At 32.5% G+C, this 22,920-nt stretch overlaps 1 protein-coding gene across 3 annotated transcripts in view; it reads right to left on the minus strand.

The window, feature by feature from the left end:
• NSD2 (nuclear receptor binding SET domain protein 2) overlaps window positions 1-22,920 on the minus strand; it is a 123,844-nt gene that overhangs the window by 84,061 nt on the left and 16,863 nt on the right. The gene's annotated exons all lie outside the window — the stretch shown is intronic.

The following is a 22,920-nucleotide window of genomic DNA, read 5'->3' on the forward strand; positions in this document are numbered from 1 at the left end:
GAAAGGCAGGCTCCCTGCTCTCAAGGATCTCACAAGCTAAAAGAGTCAATTCAACAAACACCTATGTATACAAAACCAAATATTTACAAGACAAGTAATCACAGGATAGATTGAGGGAAGGCATTACTAGTATTAACTGGGATCATGACAGACTTCTTACAAAGTGTGAAATTTCAATTGAAATTTTGAAGAAACCACACTTATTATGAATCATATAATGAGTTACATATAGAATAAGCCATATTTATCATTCAATTGCAATATAAATTACAACAAAATATTAACTAGCTGAAAATGTCTGAAATCTGATTCTCCTAGAATGAGAATCATTCCTACTTTAAAACAAATTGTAATTAATCATCCAGCCTTCTTTTCAAACCTATCATAAAAAGTGTTCACTGATTAACACACTCATTTTTAATCAGAAACACTTCTCTCAAAAAAAAAATCAATTAAGTGCTCATTTTCTATCAGTAACTTTATGACAGACAATAATATCTTAAATAATTTATCACTACTCCCAGTTAAGTCGTAAAATAGAGAATTTTATCTAAGAAAGAGGTGAGGAAGAAAAAGCATTTATAAAGAATATATATAAACAATATTAATATAAAGAATAAGCATTTATTAAATCCCTATTGTGTGCCAGGCAGTGTACTAAGTTTTTTATAATTATTATCTAATTAAGCAAGGTAACAACATATTTTTTACATAAGTAAGGTTGTAATAAATCTTTATATATGTGAAGATCCATAGCACAAACATTAAAAAAGTCTCCAGTGACAGCAATCTACAGAAAATTTTAGAAGACAAATAAGATGATATGTAGGTAAAGGGTACAATCTCTAAAGAGAATAAATACCCACCTCAACTCTTTGAAGTACTAAGGTATATTTGAAGATAATTTTAGGCCAAGCTAAAGTAATCTCGCAAAACAAGATTTTAAAAGAATAGGATGAGATCACATTTCTTTTAAGCAAAAGGAGGGATAGTTTCAAGAGGAGAAATTTTGGAAACTAGAACAAACCTGATAAAATGAATTAAATATTATTATGCAAATAGTGCCAAATTTAGGAACTTTTTACTGAAGTCCAAGAAGAATACTGAAAAGTTGGTAGGAAAAAGAAAGGCAGTAAAGCATACTAGGAATAAGTCCTGTTTACTATACACAATTACACTAAGATTATGTGAGGATCAACTGTGATGGACCTGGATCTTCTCAGCAAAGTGGTGATGCAAGACAATTCCAATAGACTTGGCATAGAAAATGTCATCCCTATCAAGAGAGAGAACTAGGGAGACTGAATGTGGAGCAAAGCATTTATTTTCACCTTTGTTTGCTTTTCCTTTCTTATGGATTTCTCCCTTCTGGTTTGATTTTTCTTGTATAACACGACAAATAAGGAAATATATTTAAAAGAATTGTGCATAGTTAACTTGTATTATATTTGCTTACTGTCTTGAGGAAAGGGGAGATAAGGGAGGGAAAAAGAAGTAATTTGGAATGTAAAATCTTACAAGATGAATGCTGGAAACTATGTGATTTGGAAATTATCATTGATCCTCTTCCAAAACAAAATACTGATTATTTCTCATTCCCCAAATCTAATTTTCTCTCTCTCACTACCCCTGTTAATTTGCCACATCTCTTCAATATATGCTCTCCCTCCATTCCTATCTCTTATCATCTCTTGCCTGGACTACTGCAAGAAATACCCTGATGGTAGGATGGTGGGTCTTACTGCCTTAAGATTTCCCACTTCAATCTATTCTCCCCTTCAGCTACTAAAGTAATTTAACTTAAGTATAGATCTGATCATTTTATTCCCATACTTAATAAACTCCAATTGTTCCCTATCTTCTCCACAACCAAATAAGAAAATCTTCTGGCACTCAAAAGCCCTTTATAACCAAGCTTCCTCCTGTTTTTCACTCTTCTTACGATTTTTTCTTGAGACTAGAACTCTTCAATGTAGTAACTGTAGCCTCCTGGCTGTTCCACCAACAAGATACTCCATTATTTAATTCTAGGAATTTTCTGTGGTTGCCTCAATAACTAGAATGTCATTCTTCCTTATCTACACCTACTGCCTTCCCAGGCTTTAAGTGCCAACTACAATACCATCTTCTCCAGAAAATTTCCCCAACAAATATTAATTCTTTTCTCTTACATTTCCTATTCACTCTATATACAGTTCATTTGCATATATTTGTTGTTTGGTTGTCTTCCCCATTTGATTTTGAAATTCTTCAAAGTAAGGATTGTCTCTTGCCTTTTTTTGTATCTCTAGTGCTTAGCACAGTGTCTAGCACATAAGTGCTTAATAAATACTTATTTATTATCTGGCTACTGATAGTAGTAAAAAGAAAATCCTGTAAAGGTCCTCTTTGATTAAAGTCTCTAGTCAAATATTTTTCAGGAAACACCAATGGTCTATACTAAAGGATGTCAAGAGATTCAGTGAAGGTTGTAGTTAACAATTACATGAGACAATAGAATTTCTTCTAACCTAGTGGATTATTAGGCTATGAAATCTTTCTTTTCCCTTAGATTATTTCCCATTTGTAAGTAAAATATTAAAATAATATAACCAAAAGGCAAAAAAAATCATTAAAAATATGTCTTCAAAAACACTCACTGGGTTAGTTGCTAGTAGTACAAACATTTACTAAAGACTGGGCACTATATATACTACACTACTTACTGGGCAGCCTTTATAGAACAGCTTTCACACAAATATTTGAAAAATAAAGCTTTCAAAACTAAAGAATATAATTTAATAGATTTAGAGTTGGAAGCAACCTCTACTATCTTCTACAGAGCCTTATATACTTAGCATGTATTTAAGCTTTGTTGAATAGAACTGAAAATTAGTATTTAATCAAAGCCAATTGTAAACAGACCAGTCTATAATTTAAAAAATTAGTGTTCACTAATAAAAACCATAAATATGAGCACTTATAAAAATTACATGATACAAATATATGCATCTATTTTTTAAATGCTTATACTTCAGTTTTTAAACAACTATAAAAAGTATCCTTTGCCTTTCGGCATTAAGATGTATTTACAATTTTCTAAAGCTGGATAGTTTTCAGTTTTGTGTCTTAACTAAACATCCTACCCCCACCAAGCATCATATTATAGCTTACTATGTGTTTAGAAGTTTTGCAATAAAATAGATGCTTAATGAATTGAAAGTAGGTCAAAGTACATTTAACAGTCACTTACTACAAAGTTTAAATAAAAGTTAGATCAGGGAAAGGGATTATTAAAAAATTTAAGACCTTTGGGGGCAAATTTTTAAAAACTTTATTCAGTGTGCTATTAAAATGCTACAGAATTGGAGAAGTCATTTTTATACATGAAATGATTAAAATGGATGGTTTAGGTTGCCCAAACTCCTTGAAAACAAGTATACGAGAATATTTGTCAAGAAACATATGCTCCCTCTCCATTCTCATTTCCTTTAGTAATTTTTGGTATATGCCTAGATAGCAGTTAATAGGGGTTTTTCTAAAACATTAGTAATGTTTTTTCATCTGTTTTAAAAGGATTAATGTATGCTTGTGTTTTAGTTCATTTCCTTTACTGGATTTTCTTTTTACTAGTACTATTAGTTAGACTTAAAAATGAGAAATAATCTAAGGGAAAATATTACCTCAGACTGGGATGAGTCAAAAACAGTAACTGACCAAAATGAAATTTCTTACACTTTCTTTAAAACCAAGTCAAAGTCCTCAGTATCTGAATGACAAAATTATTTTATATGGATTTTTTTAAAAATCTACTCATCGACCTAAAAATAAAACCCTTCTCTCAAAAAGGGTTTGATATGCTTATATTAGCTATCTTGTCATTTAGGCAAGCTTTTGCTCACTTGTCCCAAGACACACATTTTACTGTCCTCAATTCTTTACCAGGATTTGATTTCACATTAGGATGTAATATTTCCACAGTAGATAAAGAACCAGACTTAGAGTTTGAAAAGTCCAAGTTCAAATCTGGCCTGAAACACCTACTATCTATATGAACTGACCCTATTTGCATCATCAGGCTATATTTCAATTTTATCCAAAACAATAGGGGCTGGGAGAGGGCATGGTATGGAGCCATTAAAGGTTTTAAAGAAGGGAAGTTTGCTTATCAGATTATTGCATTAAGAAATTAATCTGGAAGAAACTGAAACCATTCCTACTCATATGAAAAGGTGTTCTAAATCACTATTGATCAGAGAAATACAAATTAAGACAAGTTTGAGATACCACTACATACCTCTCAAATTGGTTAAGATGACAAGAAAAGGTAATGATGAATGTTAGAGGGGATGTGGGAAAACTGGGACAATGATACATTGTTAGTAGAACAGATCCAGCTATTCTGCAGAGTAATTTGGACCTATCCTCAAAAAGTTATCAAACTGTGATCCCACAGTGTTTCTACTGGGCTTATATCTAACCTAAGGGATCTTAAAGGAGGGAAAGGGACCCACATGTGCAAAAATATTTGTGTCAGCCCTCTTTATAGTAGCAAGAAACTGAAAACTGTAGTGGATGCCCATCAGTTGGAGAATGGCTGAATAAGTTATGATATATGACTGTTATGGAATATCATTTTATAAAATGATCAACAAGATGATTCAGAGAGGCCTAGAGACTTAGATGAACTGATACTAAGTGAAATGAGCAGAACCAGGAGTTCATTGTACATGGTAACAACAATACTATACAATGATCAATTCTAATGGACGTGGCTCTTTTCAACAATGAGATGATGCAGGCCAGTTCCAATGATCTTGTGAAGAAGAGAGCCATCTCTACCCAGAGAGAGGACTATAGGAATTAGGGTGAATCAGAACATAGCATTTTCACCTTTTTGTTGTTTGCTTGCATTTTGTTTTTTTCATTTTTTTTCTTTTTGACTTGATTTTTCTTGTGCAGGAAGATAATTATATAAATATGTATACATATATTGGATTTAACATATTTTAACATAAACTGGATTACTTGCCATATAGGGGAGGGGATAGGGAGAAGGGGAAAATTAGGAACAGAAGATTTTGCATGGGTCATTGTTGAAAAACTATCCATGCATATGTTTTGAAAATAAAAACTTTAATTTAAAAAAATACCCCAAAAAAATTAATCTGGTATCTGTGTGTAAGATTTGTGTGTATAAAAGGCAATTCTCTCAAGAAACTATTGCAAAAATTCAAGGCAACAGAAATGAAGGCCTGAATTACAATAGAGTAGGTGAATGTGAAAGAAAAGAACATTCAGATATTAAGAAAGAAAAATTAACAGCACAAGGGAACAAGTTTTGTTTTAGCATTTATTGATGGGTTGGTGGTAGTCATGGCAGAAATAGTCAACAAGACATAATTTTAGGAGAGAAGATGAGCACATTTGGGGATATGTTATATTTTTATGATTGGGTTCAATTCAATAAACATTTTATCAAGCATTTACTATGTATCAGTCACTGTGCGAGGGATACAAAAAAATCATCATCCTTGCTTTCAAGCTTAAATTCTACTGCTATTTGGAGATTGGAAATGGCGATTTTAACTTAAATATTCATCAGTAAATACAAAGCATATCCAAAATATATACAAAGTAATATGCACTAGGATAGAACGCCAACAACAAAGCAACTTAGTAACTTAAATCCAAATGATTTATTGTAGCATTCTAAATGGTACATTGTTAAATGAATTTTTAAGATAACTCATCAAAAGTATTTTTATTGTAAATAAAAAGCTATAATAAAAAAAATCCCCCTCAAAAAGTATTTTAAAAAATACTCAAAGATCATCAACAAATATTTGGTTTGAGGAAAAATTAACCCATTAGATTTATTAGTCTATAGTCTCTAATTTCTCATGAAATCTGTCCGATAAATAAAAATTCGATTGGTTTTTAATATGGTACAGTATTAAAACCAAAAATTGGTTTTAATATGGTACATAAATATCATATTAAAATTAGCAAGTACATTGACAGGGTAATCACTTTTATATACACATTTCCATCTTAAAGAATCCAATCTTCTAAAGATTAGGGATTCATATGTTAAACATTACCTTTCCAAAACCTATCTTTAATTTGCTTCAAATGAAAAGACTTCAATTCAAAGCTGTTGTCATCAACATCATGTTATCAAATGTCTCTTTTAGACATTAGGGAATAGTCTATAGAGAAGTGAGTGTTTCCTCATTAACAAAGAGGTTGCATTAGATGATTGCTTATTTACCTTCCTCTTATTCATAACAACCTAAATAATTTGCCCTAAGTCATACAAAAAAAAAAAGAACAGAGCATTATGAATTACACTTTGCCACAATGCCAGTCCTTGGCTCTCTTCTTCAAGTATTTTAACCAGGTATTTTATAAATCTAACATTACAATAAGGAAAAAATAATGAAAAGCAAAGGGAAATAAAGTTAATTCAAAATACTTTAGGAAATATTAGTACCAAGTATCTTTCAATTTAAAAACAATAGTGCTTCATCTCTAAGACAGAAATCTGTTTATAAAGAATTTAACAGTTCACTTAAAGAAATAATCTTCATGTTTGAAAAATTATTTCACATTCTAATTTTTAGACTTGTTGATGCAATGGCAAGGCTAAGATAAACTCACCACTCAACCAGCTTTAGACCAGAGATTCTTAACCATAAATTAAGTCCACAAAGTTAAAAAAAAAAAAAAAAAAAAAAAAAAACACCTTGACAAATGTATTTTAAGGTAGTTGGTTTCCTTTTTAATACAATGAATTTTAAAACTTTTTTTCCTCCTGAGATAGGGTCCACTGGCTTCACCTGACTTCCAGAACACTCCATGACACAAAAAAGATTAAGAATTCTTTCTCTACAGGAAATGGCATTCAGTTAAATGAAAATGAAGAAATTTAAGAAGGCTTTTAAAGAAATATTTCTGTAGCCATTTAAATACAGGGTTTTATTTAAGAAGCCATTACCAAAGTCCCAGGGAAGAGCTATAAGAAATGATTCATTTATCTGTTTTTCAACCAAATGTAACATGTAAAAATTTCTACAGAACAGAAATATTTCACTCGCAGAAGCCTCTAAGCTACCTAACAAGAACACTTGTTTTAGGATACAATATATTCCTAATATAAAGTATCTATCAAAGACTTAGATGGTATAGCAAAATGAAAGGGGACAGAAAGATATGAATGTGGAATTACTTCTAAAATAAAGCAAAGTATAAAATAATGCAACATATTCCCTCATCCTTCACTACTGAACTTTTATTTTGTAAGCATAATATATAAACTTAAGGATGGGAAATAAAAATTGCTTTAAGCTTATTACATTTTATTTTACTCTATTTTACTTTCTCAAAATAGCAACAGAAAACATAATCCAAATTATTGGCCCTCTGAAGCATTCTTTTAGATTTTAAAACTTATTTCAAAACTCTTTTAAAGATTTCATATAGTTTCACATATTTAGAAATGAGGGGATCTAAGGGCATCCAACCCAAACTAGTATTTTACAGATGAATAAACTGAAACTTAGAAAGGTCAAATAACTTGTCTAATATCACACAAATCATAAAAGTAGCAGAGATGGAAAGTGAACCTAGGCGCTATGATTCCAAATCTAAGGCTCTTTTCACTGCATAATACTATATCTTCCTTTGATCTTCCTTTAAAAACAAAACAGAACACAATAATTAAAAAGGAAACCAGCTTTTTGTGGTCCTTAACTTTTTTCTTAGCTTCAGGCCATGCTGAGCTTTAGTGGTATTGAAACTGTTTTCTATAGAACATGTTTTTGTCATCATTTTCTTTTGCTTAAACTTGCAGTTATTTTCTGAATACATTTTTAAAAGTCCAAGTTGGTTAATGTGACTCTTCCAACAACTTTCAAAACTATTTCCTTGTGTTTTCACAGTTTCATTAGTGAGAGTTCCCTAACCTCATCCAGGCCAGCTTGCCCAATGGAATTCTAGGCCTCAACACCTCATCATTTCCTACTTAGAAATACTTAATTTTGAATTTCTTTGCCTTTATCCAACATGATACCCTCCTGTCCCTTGACTTCCCCCTCCTTTTCCACTTTCTTTTGTGTTGTCTTTCTCTATTAGATCGTTAGTTCCTTCAGGGCAGGGGCTGTCTTTTTCATATTTGTATCTCCAATACTTAATACAGTTCTGGCACATAACAGATGCTTAAAATACATACTTACTGACTACTGACCATGAAATGCTAAACTATCCTATCTCTGGTCCTTATAAAAATATTTTCTCTTCCATAGTCTTAAGACACTGATCAGGCTATGTCCAACTTTCTTCTTTTAACAGATCCTAAAACAAAATGGTCACTTTTATTCAAGGTTCCCATTATTTTAAAACCAGTTATTTTATAACTTAGGTCTAATTAGTCTGCCATAGACAGGAAGAACATCCACAGATCCCTGGAAATCCCCTTGCCTATCAGATCATTCATATCCCTGTGCTAGGTAGGTGTCTTCTATCTAAGGTGGATGAATGTAAAAAAAAATTAGTAATTACATGTCAACATAATTGGTTTCCTTTGTATTTCTAAGTATGTTATTTTATTCATTTAAAATCATTTAAAAAGATTATTCTGATCAGGGATCCATAGATTTCATCAGACTACCAAAGGGGTCCAGTGAACACAACCAAAAAAGTTAAAACCCCTGTCACTAAAAGTCCCTTTCCTTACTTTGCACAAACCCCATAACACACTTTCTACCTTTTACAAACTTTATGTTTCCACTTAAAAGCCAAATGAAACCAGGACATGCATCTTTTCCCAATTATATAAATGTCAATTGGATCTTAGTTAGTTTGTAAACTCCATCTGGAGGTAACCTACTTTTAATTACTTTTGACAAATCCAATAGCATGTATTTGTTATTGTCACGTGAAGTAATGTTTCCTTATGCCAAAAGAATTTCTCTAAGTTGTTTTTTTTTTTTTTAACTTTATGTTTTAAGGATGTCTTTCAGTGATTCTAGCATACAAGTATAAAATTCTTAAAATACTTCCAAGGAAAAATAAAAGCAAAAGGCTTTGAATTTGAATTCAAATATTACCAATGAATCATAGATGAAGATTCTTACAGCTCTGTCTCTTCTAAGCAAGATATTTATATATTAAGATATCAAAGAGAAACTTATAATTGAATACATTAAACTACTTCTTGGTATCCTGAAATTCAAGCTAAATGGAGAGAACAAGTTTAAAACAATCAACAATGCCAATCTTAAGGTACTCATTCAGAACTATAAAATGGACCATACAATATTTGGAAATTCTTCTAACAAAAATTTGTGTATTATTAATGAAACACAAAGCTATATAAAAATTAATAGCTCACACTGAAAGGAGGAAGAGGGCTGTTGTAAACATCTTTAGAGCAAATTAAAAAGTTAAAAAAAAATCTAGGAAAATACTTTTGGAATGGAAAAACATTTTGCCCAGCATTTTTGTTTTTCTTCCCAGATTATTTTTACCTTCTTTCTAAATTCGATTTTTCTTGTATAGCAAGACAACTGTATAAATTTGTATACATATATTGTATTTAACATATACTTTAACATATTTAACATGTTTACCTGCCATCTAGGGGAAAGGGTGAAAGGAAGGAGGGGAAAAGTTAGAACAGAAGTTTTTGCAAGGGTCAATGTTAAAAATTTACCCATTTATATGTTTTGTCAATAAAAAACTATTAAAAAAAAAAAGAATCAGATCAAATCTCCCATTAAGTCTCAGATATTATAACCACAGTTCTCTTATTTTCCAACTTTCCAAAGCAGTTTTTAGCACCACACATTTTAGTGCTTGAATATCTATATAAAAGATTGTGAGTTTAATGAGGTATTTGCCTTATGAAACCTTTTTAAACTCCAGTGCCCAACACACTGTTCCATATAGTAGGTGCTTAATGTTTGTTGAATTAAATGTATGTATGCTGTAATCCCAATACTAAGATCTTTGTGGACAAAGAAACAGACAACTGATTCTTTTGAGTTCCTTATAGGACTAAGAATATTTAGAGTTTAATACTAGATTTAAATGGCAATTGAGGAAAAAATTAAGTTTAGTACATAGTACAACTATGTTGAGTTACTTTATTTCAAAAACAGGAACTCCAAGATCAGTAAGAATTGAAATCAGTCAATATTAAAATGATAAATGTCAGGGCCATGGGAAACTAGACATATTATCAGTGGAGCTGTGAATTAAGGAAAGTCATCTGAAATTATGCCCAAAAGGAGTAGGACTACCAAGTTATGTACCCGCCAACTGAAGAGATCCCACAGCTAGAGAGCAATGACAAAAAGAAAGTTCCCATATAAAGCAAAATATTTATAGCACTACTTTTAGTGGTAGCAAATAAAGTAGATAACTAGTGGTATTCAATGTACCATGTATAAACTTCAAGAACAAGAATCATGAAGACCTGAGAAATAATCTGGTCCGACATTAGTTGTGTGATTCTAAGCAAGCCATTTAACTCCTGTCTGTCTCCTTTTCTTCAACTTGTAAAATAGGAATAATAATTGTACCTACCTCAAAATCAAATGAAATATTTGTAAAGCACTTAGAATAATGTCTGACACATAAAAACTTAATACTTGTTCCTCTTTCCCCTTTCTTCTCCTCCTCCCTTTGGTGATTGGGGAATGGTTAAATATATTGTGAATTTCATGTAATTGATATTATATCATAAGGAATGAAAAATATGAATTAAGAAAAGCTTAGGTAAACTTGCATGAATTAGTGCATTAGTGAATTAGTTTGCAAGTGCAAAATAAAAATAAGAACCAAGAAAACAACATATATGGCTATAACAAATGAAAAATGAGAAAAACCATGTAATCTTATAATTTTTGATTTTAAAAAAAATTTATTAAAGATCTTTATTTTCAAAACATATGCATGACTGACGCTTGCAAAAACCTTGTGTTCCAAATTCCCCCCTTTTTCTGGCCTCCTTTCCCTAGATGGCAAGTGATTCAATATATGCACACATGTTTTTTAAAATGTGATAAATCCAATATATGTATACATATTTATACAATTATGCTGCACAAGAAAAATCAGATCAAAAAGGAAAATAATGAGAAAAATAAGAAAATGCAAGCAAACAACAACAAAAAGAGTGAAAATGTTATGTCATGATCCACACTCAATTCATTCAGTCCTCTCTCTGGGTATAGATAGCTTGCTATATAAATTAATTAGTAAGATTGGCCCTGAAGGAGGGGAGGAGGAGCAGGGGAGAGGGAAAGAGCTCCAGAAGAATATTTCTCACAGACTATGAGAAAGGAATTTGTAATGTATAATGAGTAATGAGTGGGGACCATGGGTAGGTTGGGATAAAGTTGCAAAAGACTTTAATAACTAGAGTTTATCTTGTATCCTAAAGACAATAGAGAGTCACTTAATCATATATTTATGGAAACCTACTTTGGAAATTGTGTGAAGAGATCTGATATAATAATCTAGGTGAGAAGTGATGAAAGTTTGAACTAAGGTGGTGACCACATAAATAGAAAGAAAGGGGCAGATAGGAGATACTTGTAGGGGTAAAATGGCATCATTTGATAACTGAATTTGAGCAGTGATGGGCATGGAGCCTAGAATAATGAAATTAAGCCAGAGAGACAGCAAGAATTATGATAGGTGAGTTTTGTAGGAAAGATAATGAGTTCTATTCTGTACATGCTGATTATTTTGTCTATGGGATATTCGGTTTGAAACGCCAACTAGACAGTTGTTACTATAGAACTGAAACTTTCAGTCAGTTAAGAAATGATCATTAAACTCATGGAAACTGATAAGGGAACCCAAAAGAGTATACAGGTCAGAGCTTTGAAGAGCAATAATGGCAATAATGTTCCAGAAAAGTGAATGAGAAGGAGCCAAAAGAATAAAGAGAACCAGGAGAATAATGTAATAAAAATCCAGAGAGGAAAGAACAGCTAAGAGAAGAGAGTGGTCAATAGTGTCAAATACAGAAGGTTAAGAAGAATGAGAAAAGAGAAAATTATTTGTTACAAGGGAGAGAGCTTCCTAAGTAAGGTAGGAGAAGTTTCAATATTCAGAATTGAATGGAATGTTTTTGGGTTTTTTTGTTTTTGCTGAATTAATTAGAGTTAAGTGACTTGCCCACGGTCACACAGCTAGTATCCAAGGTCACATTTGAACTCAGGTTCTCCCGATTTCAGGGTTGGTGCACCACAACTAGCTGCTCCAAATGTAGAGAACATAAGATTTTTTGGGAGAGTTTTTAAATAATAGCATTTTATTTTTTCAAATACATGCAAAGATAGTTTTCATCATTCACACCTTTTTTTTTTTGGCTGAGAGTTAAGTGACTTGCCCAGGGTCACACATGCAGGAAGTGTTAAGTGTCTGGGGCCACATTTGAACTCAGGTCCTTCTGACTTCAGGGCTGGTGCTCTATCCATTGCACCACCTAGCTGCCCCTGAATGGAATAATTTTTTTTAAGAAGTCAACAAAAATATTTTTAAAATAAAAATTGCATTGTTTTAATCACCTTAAAAACACTTGTATTTCAAAAGAGGGAATACATATATGTGAGAAAATTTACTATATGAAGCCAAGTCTCAGTCACATTTGAGACATGATATAGGAAAATGTGATTAAAATCTCAATCAATTTGTATATTCAAAGGCAAAACTAGCACAAGTAATTGAAAAATATGCATTCCAAATATACACTAAATCTTTTCAGAAAATAATGCATGAAATTTAAGGGGTCATATAGATATTAAGATAGTAAGTGGAAAAAAGTCTGCTCAACCCAAGCACAGCATATGCAGATATTATAGTAACAAAGAGTACTAGAAGTTTCAAAATTACAGTAATAAAAGTCCAAGTTTAATATTTTAAAAAAAGCAAGGTGAACAAAGTATATGAACAAAATATGTTGTAGAATGCAAAATAAAATTGGGAAGAAGCTAAAACAAAAAAGAAAGTCATAGGAAGCAAAGAAAAGGGAGGGAGGGAGGAAGGAAGGAAGGAAATAAAAAAAAACTTAGTAACAATGATAGATATTTAAAATGGCATGGACTGTTGAGGTAAGAGAAGAAAAATGATTTCTTGACCACTACAGATCTTCAACCAGACATTGGATGAGCACTTTAGACATGATGTAGAATGGTAGAATCAGACAAGATAACGACTGAAGTCCCTTTACTAAATTTGAAATTATACGTGTGTGTGTGTGTGTGTGTGTGTGTGTGTGTATTTTTTTTTTTTTTTTGCTGAGGCAATTGGGGTTAAATATCCTGCCTAGGGTTGCTAGTAAGTTCAGAGACCAGATTATTTGAACTCAGGCCCTCCTGATTTCAGGGCTGGTGTTCTATCCTCTGCGCCACCTAGCTGCCCAGTTATATAATTCTTTATCACAAATCTCCTAACTAGAAATAAAAAGCGGGACATGTTCCATGTCAAGTAAGAGTGATAAAATAGGAAAATACCGTTAAATGTAACAACTACTATGTCACATATATACCCAAACAAAATAGGACCAGTATGAGATGGAGGGGAGGGGCATAAGACTTATGATCCTATTCTACTTAAAATATATATATATTTGTACTATCTATTTGATAGTACTATTATGAAGACTACATTTGCAAAGCTTAACGTGCCGTGTTCACGTGAGGTTATTACTGTAATCGAATAGAAATTTTTTTTTAAATGGGAATAGGAAAGTAAGAGTGGACTAGTTTAGTGAGATGTAGATATTCCAGGTTCTAGAGTATGTCAGTAATACAAATCACAAGGAATAAGGAATAATGTAGTCAGCCTAGGGGGACAAAGGATCATGGGATAGGGAAGATAAACCACTCAGTTGTGGCTTGGACTGTCCTGTTTATATTCAACTAGGCAGGGACAAAAGCTCTACAGGGAGTTATTTTTGTCTAGCTTAGTTCTAAGTGTCTCTAGTCCTACTGTATTATGAAATCAGTTATCACTAAAATATACTGTGCCACTACTTCTTAAAAGTATGCAAAATACCAGGAATTCTTCAAAAAAAGGGTAAAAGTGGGAAACAAATGCAACGTTGTTTAAAGGCCAGCACAAATGAGACAGCATACAGTGGAGGGCAATGGGAAATAAGACTTAATAGATGGGGCAGCTATATATGGAGAGCTCTCCAGTCTATATTACCTAGGAAAACAGAATTTTTTTTTTCAAAGAATGACAGAAGCTCCATCACTTTGCAGATGAAGAAACAGACATTAAAAAAAAAAATAGCAACAGGGACTGGAGTTTTATTTTCATTGGTGTGCCTTATGTGAGGTGACTAAATCCCCTCTACCATTGAAGATCAATATCTTCCTTTTAAATTATCTGCTTACAGAACTACTGAAACACTGAAATGTCATATGACAAGCGTCTCTAAGCCAATATGCCAGAGGAAGAACTTGAACCCAGATTTTCCTACTTCCACAGCTAGTCCTCTCCTACTATGTTATGCTGCCTCCATAAAACATGCTGTTTGTTAAAAAGCATTTATACTTTCCAATGTTTAATTTCTTAAGTAAATATTCTTTTGTAATACATAATTGGTTTGAAGAGATATTCCATTGAAGCAGTTATTAGTACCAAGATAATAAAAGCAGCTTTAAGTAGTAAAAATAAACACAAAGCAAAAAAAGATTTAAGTAATAAACAAAGCAAAAAAAAAAAAAAAAGATTTACTTAGATTTATTGTCTTACGCATCATAGGGACTTAAAAATATTATTATGGAGAAGAAAGATCACCATATTTGCTTCCACTTAAGCTGTAAATAACATGAAATATACCAAATGAAAACATCTTGAAAACATAAATGAATGGTTCATGGGTAAAATAATTAATTTTTCAACCAAAAAAATTAAATGTTTTTAATAAGCAAAAACATACTTCTCAAAAGAAATGTGACAAAATAGACTGCTTTCACAGCTTATAAGGTTGCTTATTGAAATGCTAAGTGCTAATCATTTCATTATAGAAACATTGGTGCTCCCTGTAACTAACAATATTCCATTTGTAGATAATTAAGATAGTAAGGATCATTTCCATTATATCCAAAGATCTTTACAACCAATTAACTGAAAAACAACTATATTTCTAGTTTGCCCTGTAAGGAGATAAAGAAATAAGCACTGCCTATGTTAAAAACTGAGATGGAAAATTTTATCTTGAATCACTGCCTTTAATAAAAATTCTATTAATGGCAGTGATTCAAGATAAAATTTCACTGTAATTAAAGATTTTTCAAAAGTTATCTAATATGGGAGGACTGTATTTTGTGAAACATATTCAACATATGGACAAAATGCAGGTCCTAAATAAAACGAATGCTTTAAGAATGTATATCCTTCACAATGAAAAATATGAGTAAAAGGCTATAACAAGTTTTTCAAGTTTTAGAAAATCCCTTTATAGAAAGCAATCCATTAAAAGGAAAGCTCTTTGCAAAAAATTATGTGATGATATGGGGGCAAAGTGTGGACCTCTTTTTCGTTATTGTAAAACACTGGATTTCTTATTAAGCTAAAAGAATAATGCCTTTTTTTTTAGTGATAATAAAGCATAATTATAATAAAAAATTCCTTCTACAACCTGCACATTTGGTGGCTATTTCTAAAAAACTGAGTATTCTAAATTAAGTCATTTAAAACTAGATATTCCTTTCTTACTCAGGCTGGAAGTCCAATGGCCACCCACAGGCCTATTCTAAAACTGATCAGGAAGAAAGTTGTAACCTGTATACTGTTTTTCCAAGCTGGACCAATTCACTTCTCCTTATGCATCCCAATAGCCTCTGCTCAGGAAGTGGAGAGGGGGCATTACTTACATGTAATCCTCACTCCTGGGGAGATTGGTGGATCACTGGAACTTAAAGAGTTCGTAGTTATATAGGAAAGGGCTAAGCTGAATAGGTTTCTGCTAAACTAATTTTGACACCAACATGTAGAGACAATGAACATAAAGATACTAGGTTCTGATCTTTGAAGGCTACTTGATTTCAGATAAAGTTAGGAATGTGTTACAATATTTAGAATACCTACAGAGATCTTAAACATGCAATAAAAATAACATTAAATGAAACAAATACTATTTCTAGATATGAATTGATGAGAAATATCAATAGAAAAATAGGGATAATTCAAGAATCAAAAAATCTATTAACTAAATGTATAATATATATAAATGTATAAAGATGAAACAATCAGATGAAATTAGGGTTTTTGAGTCATTTAAGGGGGAAAATAACAGTGCCACTAACATATGAGAAGCTGAGAAAAGCATACAAATTTGAGTAGGGAATAAATTCAGTTTGGACCATAATGAGTTTAAATTAAAGACAGGACTCTAAGATATACCCTATGGATAGGTTAATAGGAAATTAGAATTCAGGTGAGATAACCAACTAAAGATCAAAATCTGACTCATCGACATAGTTAAAATCAATTCTGGAAAGTACACAAAAAAAGAAAGGAATCAATGATAAAAGAAGACTTATCTTCTGGAGCAGAAGAGAGTCAAAGACACCAAAGGAAAAGTTGGAGATACAGAAGTTATGAGAAAGAGTAATGATGTTTTCTTTTCATCCAATTGTTTGTCAGATCTGACTCCTTGCGACCCCATTTAAAGTTTTCTTGGCAGGGAAAGGGACCCACATGTGCAAATGTTTGTGGCAGCTCTTTTTATAGTGGCTAGAAACTGGAAATTGAATGGAAGCCCATCAATTGGAGAATGGCTGAATAAACTGTGGTATAATAATTAATATAATAATTGTGGTATATTATTGCTCTATAAGAAATGACCAGCAGGATGATTTCAGAGAGGTTTAGAGAGATCTATGATAAGTGAAATGAGCAGAACCAGGAAATCATTATACACAGCAATAATATTATACAATGATCAACTCTGATGGATGTGGCTCTATTCAACAATGAGATGATTCAAACTAGTTTCAATTGTTCAGTAATGAAGAGAATCAGCTAGAGAGAACTATGGGAAATGAGTGTGGACCATAACATAGCATTTACACTCTGTTATTGTTTGCTTACATGTTTGTTTTCCTTCTCAGGTTTTTTTCTTTCTTTCTAGATCCAATTTTTCTTGTGCAGCAGGATATACATGTATACATACAATATACATATATTGGATTTGACATATACTTTAACATATTTAACATGTATTGGACTACCTGCCATCTAGGGGAGAGGGACAGGGGAAGAAGAGGAAAAGTTGGAACAGCAAGTTTTGCAAGGGTCAATGTTGAAAAATTACCCATGCATATGTTTTGTAAATAAAAAGTTATAATAAAAAAATAAAGTATTCTTGGCAGAGATACTGCAGTGCTTTGCCATTTCTTTCTCTGGCTCATTTTATAGATTAGAAACTAAGAGAAATAGGGTTAAATGACTTGCCCAGAATAACACAGCTGGTTAGCATCTGAAGCCAGATCTGAACTCATAAAATTGGGTCTTCCTGACTCAAGGCCCAGGACTTTATCTACTGAGTCATGCAGGTTTTCTTAGCATTATTTTATTATCACACTGTTATGCTTTTTTAATTATCTCAATGTATCTTCATCACATTCTTAAGACAATTATCTTTATACATATAGGTAAACTGAAGGCCCAGGTCTAAACTAGGTCTAAACTTGTCTAAAAGCCCAGGTGACTAATGACAGTCTGGGATTTAAAAACCATGTTTGTTGACTCCCTTAAGTTCAATAAACCTTTTAAAAACTTTACCAAACATAACTCCTACTCTCAATCATTGTAGCAATGCACTCAGTACTTCCTATGTGAAGTACTCATGGTTTCGTATGTCTTTAGGTCCGGAATAAGGAATGAAAAGCTGACTTCACAGTCTAGAAGACCTGGAAAAATGTCTGACTTCTGATAGATGCTACGTGAACCCAGGCAAATTAACAATTTAGCACTCTAAGCAAATCTCTAAGAATCTCTTCTAAATTGCTGAGGAGATGCATCCCTGCATTGGCAGAGAGATTTTCTTCAAATCACAAATCCAGTACTTATTCCCCATTTGAATATATATTCTTCACAGAAGAATGAAAGGCTTTGCAAAGTGTGAGATGCCCCTGACTGAGCACTTCTTGTTATCTACATCATACAGGCCAAAAATGAACCAAAAATTCTCTCTTTTGTTCTTTTAAAATAAGTCCCTTCTTGCATATTTGCATACTATAAAAAGAAGGAGGCATAATTTTCAAAGCTGTATTACCCAAAGAAGTTTCCACAAGCACATACAAACTCCACTTAATTCTTTTTCTTTACTTTTAGGTGGTTTATTTCATGCACTGTTTTACTGTTTTTTTTAATTATTGTTTTCTGGCTAAGAGAAATGTCACCACAAATTTCCTTTGCAACAATACTATTCTTCCAGATACAGGTCAATTCCCATTACATTAGAATACAACTATAAAACTCAAAGAACAAAACAGTGTTAAACAGATCATTTAAGTTGCATTCTATGAGATAAATTTCAGTATAATCTATAATTCTGACATCCACTGAGCTCACTATAACTATATTTGACCTGGAAGATTATGTCAATTCAAAATGTGATAATGCAAAGTAAATTTTTTTAATATTTGGAGATGGATTTGCATTAAGGAATTGTTTAAAGGCCAATTTCAGTGGTTAAAACAAAGACAGATATCCAGAGTATGAAGTATAACAATCTAAGGGTTAAAGTATTCTGGCAAAGGATAAAATAGAAAAGAGTACTGGATTTGGCACTAGAAAACCTGCATTTCAGTTCTGGCTATGCTTTTTACCTTTATTTTTCTCAGCCTCAATTTCCTCATCTATAAATAGAAGTCTTTTCCTGTTCAAAGTGTGATCCAAGAAACCTAATACACTTAAGAACAAAGAAATAGAAGGTAAAATTTAATTATTTTATCCTCATGTCATGCTTATCCTTATATTTTCTACAGCACTCTGTTTTTCCCCTATTCCCCAAAATCATGATTCCTGTTTGCCCCTAGTTTTGAAAAATCAAAACTTATTTCCAGCATTCATAACAAAATTATCAAGAGCATTCTAGAGGTCACAATGAACAGAAGGTAAAGAACATGAAAAATTTTAAAACATGGAGGAATAAAACAAGTAAATTCAAAAATGTGATTGGGAGGAGACAGGACACTATTCTAGCTTCACAGAAGTCAATAAGAGGAAGAGCACCACTAGGAACAGAGAAAATAAGAAAATAAGAAAACAGTTTACAGTGACTTGTCTGATGCATCTTTAATTTTACCTATGCGGGTACTCAGGCAAAGCAGAATCTAACTCATCCCTTACTTCTAATCATGTGAGTTTATTCCCTCTCAAAATTATGCCACATGGGCTATCCATCAATTGGGGAATGGCTGAATAAGTTATGGTATATGAATATAATAGAATAGTTACTCTTCTATAAGAAATGACGAACAGACTAATTTTAGAAAAGCCTGGGAAGATTTACATGAACTGATACCAAGTGAAGTGAACAGAACCAAAAGACACTGTGCAGAGTAAAAGCAAGATTATGATGATCAACTATGATAGATTTAGCTCTATTCAGCAATACAGCGATCCAAGACAATTCCAATAGACTTGGGATGGAAAATGCCATCCATATCCAGAAGAATTATGGAGACTGAATGCTGATTAAAGCATGCTATTTTCACCTTTTTTTCCCCTTTTTCTTTCTCAGTTTTTTTTTTCCTTTTTGATCCGATTTTTCTTTCACAACATGACAAATAAGGAAATATGCTTAAAATGACTGTACATGTATAACCTATATCAGATTGTTTACTATCTTGAGGAGAGGGAGATAAGAGAGGAAGAGAAAAAAAAATTTGAAACTCAGAATCTTACAAAAATGCTTTAAATTACCTTTACATATAATTGGAAAAACAAAATGCTACTGAGAAAAAAAAAGCTGTGACAATTATAATATGATGGAAACAGTATTGGATTTTCAGTAACTATCAAGATTCTTCACTGATACTTGTGTTTGTGTGTGCATTTTCCTCCACTTTTATACAGTCAAGGAAATGGAAATGGAGTGTTATGTCCCTCACTTGTGGAATGGCTGAATAAGTTATGGCATATGAATGTACTGAAATAGTTATATAAGAAATAAGCAGGCTGATTTCAGAAAAAGCTGGTAAGTCAATATTATAGATAAAAATATATACCACATGAGGTCCACCTCAATAGGGTTAGGGCTTTCTTTGAAATATCTCCACAATAATACAGAATAAAGCATATTTTTTTAAAACTTTATTTTTATTGAGTGTTTTTTGGGGGAAGACTATGTATTCTTTCACAGAATGATTTTATGGAAATGTTTGCATAACTTCACATGTGCTTTCTCAGTGAGGTAGTGGGGAGGGAGGAAGAGAATCTGGAACTTAAAAGTTTTAAAAACAAATGTAAAAAATGAGTTTTACATGTAATTGGAGAAAAAATGTTAAAACAGCTATTTCAACACTACACAAATCTACACGTTATTATTGGCTCTTAGCACATGATAAGCCCATTTTTTCCTAATTATATTCTTTACCTTACTTCTGTTTAATTTTATTTACAATGTGTTACGGCTTGTTCTCTCTCACAATATACTTTTATTCTGAATTTGGAGTGTTCCTCAACTTTCATTAGGCACTGGACATACAAAGATACAACAAAACACAGATCTTACCATCAAGAACTTGGCATTCTACTGGAGGAGAGGAAAAAGTAAAGACATGTAACAGACAGTAAACAGAGGAAAAAAAGACTAAAGGTACCAGGAAAGACTTCCCATAGAATATGTCTTAATGAGCTATGTTTTGAAAGACTCCAAGAATTCTAGAAGGCAGAAGTGATGGAGAAGGACTTTATTTCAGATAGAGGATCTTAGCTCTACCACAGATACAGAAAATGGAATCAAATAATCAGAGATTGACAAGCATATCAATTTGGGTAGAAGGCTGAATTCATGAAAGGGAATATGTCAAATTATCTAGGAAGGCTGGAATCAGTATAGAAGTCACCTAAGCCTAAGCTTCTCATTTTACATATAAGGAAAGTGTAGTCAGAAAAGTTAAAGTATTCTGCTTACTAAGGCCACACAGAGCTGGAATGTGAAGTAGTCTTTGGGCTCTAAATCTAGTCTTCCCTTCTACTACACCAGGCTATTCCAATTAAGAGGTTGTTACCAATACTTAACAGAAAGGTCTAAACTAGGAACATGACCATTAAAGAGTGAATGAAAAAAGCATGGATTCTAGTGATGCTAAATAGGTAAAATTGACAAGATTCAGCCCCTGAAACAATGAAGCAGGAATGACAAAGCAAATTTTTTTTTGGGGACCAGAATGACTAGAAGTATGGTTTTGCCAAGAAAAATAGGGAAGGGTTAAAGAAAGACTATGACTGAAAGCAAGGGAGATGAGCTCCATTTTGAATGAGTTTGAGATGTTTACATGGCATTTAGGGAAATAACACAGGAATTCAGGAGATAAAGTAGGGCTGTATTAATAAATCCATGTCTCATCTGCATAAAAATGATCACTGAACTCACAAGACTAGAAACTGCTCACAGGGAGAGGATATATAAAGTGAAAAGAAGAAAATCCAGGACAGAACTTTTAGAGGGCATTCACAGTGAGAGGATACAGATAGTAAGACAGCAGAGGAACTGTGAAGGAATGTAAGAAAAGAAAAAAATTCTATTGTGACAAAAAAAATCAAGGAATGAGAAAGCATCCTGGAAGAAGCAAATGGTCAATAGTTTCAAATGCTGCCAGGAGGTCAAGGATACATCTTAGCAAAGAATTAGAAAATGAAGATGCCCATCAATTGGGGAAGGGCTGAATAAATTGCGGCATATGAACGTAATGGAATATATTCGTTCTATAAAAAATGACGAACAAGCTAATTTTAAAAAGGTCTGGAAAGATTTACATCAACCGATGTTGAGCAAAACAAGCAGAATAAGGAATACATTTTACATATTAACGGCAAGATTGTGCAATGATCAACAATGAAAGACTTGGTTCTTCTCAGTGCTTCAGTGATCCAAGGCAATCCCAATAAACTTTGGATAGAAAATGCCATTTGCCACCAGAAAAAGAACTATGAGTTTGAATGTAAAACACAAAGTATGCTGCTCACTTCTTTTTTCTGTTTTGTTTTTTCCTGTCTTGGGATTTTTCCCTTTTGTTCTGAATCTTCTCTCCCAACATGATTCATAAAGAAATGTGTATTTTAAAAGTTAATATACTAGAACAGCCCTTTAGTCAGGAGGACCCAAATTTAAATCTGGTCTCAGATATTTAACACTTCCTAGCTGTGTAACTCTGGGCAAGTCACTTAACCCCAATTGCTTCAGGAAAAAAAAAAAAAAAAAAAGTTAATGTACATGTGTAAGCAAAAAAATAAATAAAACAACTTTTAAAAATTTTTAAAAGAAAAAAAAAGACCATCTAATTTAGAGATTAAGACTGTGGTTATCTTGTAACGAGTCTTATCAGGTGAAGTAAGTAGCAGGACTACTAGAGGATAAATAATTAATAGGGCTTTGAAGAGTTGTCAAATGAAAATAATTAAACTCATTCTGAGTGGTCCCAGAGATTGGAAACAGAAATAATGGGCAGAAGTTATCAAGAGGTCAATTTAGGTTTGATGCTTGAAAAAAAATTTCCCTAGAAAAGTTCACAAAATGGTATCACCTGCAGCAAGGACCGCCTATGAACCTGCTCTGCTCATACTGTTTAAGTCCATCAGTTTTCATCTTTTTCCCCTCATCTATTCTACTTCCTCATGAAGCATGCTGGAAATTACAATCCAAATGTGGTAGCTTGTTGTCCTTGAGGGTAAAAGTTT

The sequence above is a fragment of the Antechinus flavipes genome, chromosome 6 (assembly GCF_016432865.1).
Source record: "Antechinus flavipes isolate AdamAnt ecotype Samford, QLD, Australia chromosome 6, AdamAnt_v2, whole genome shotgun sequence".
Classification (NCBI taxonomy): domain Eukaryota; kingdom Metazoa; phylum Chordata; class Mammalia; order Dasyuromorphia; family Dasyuridae; genus Antechinus; species Antechinus flavipes.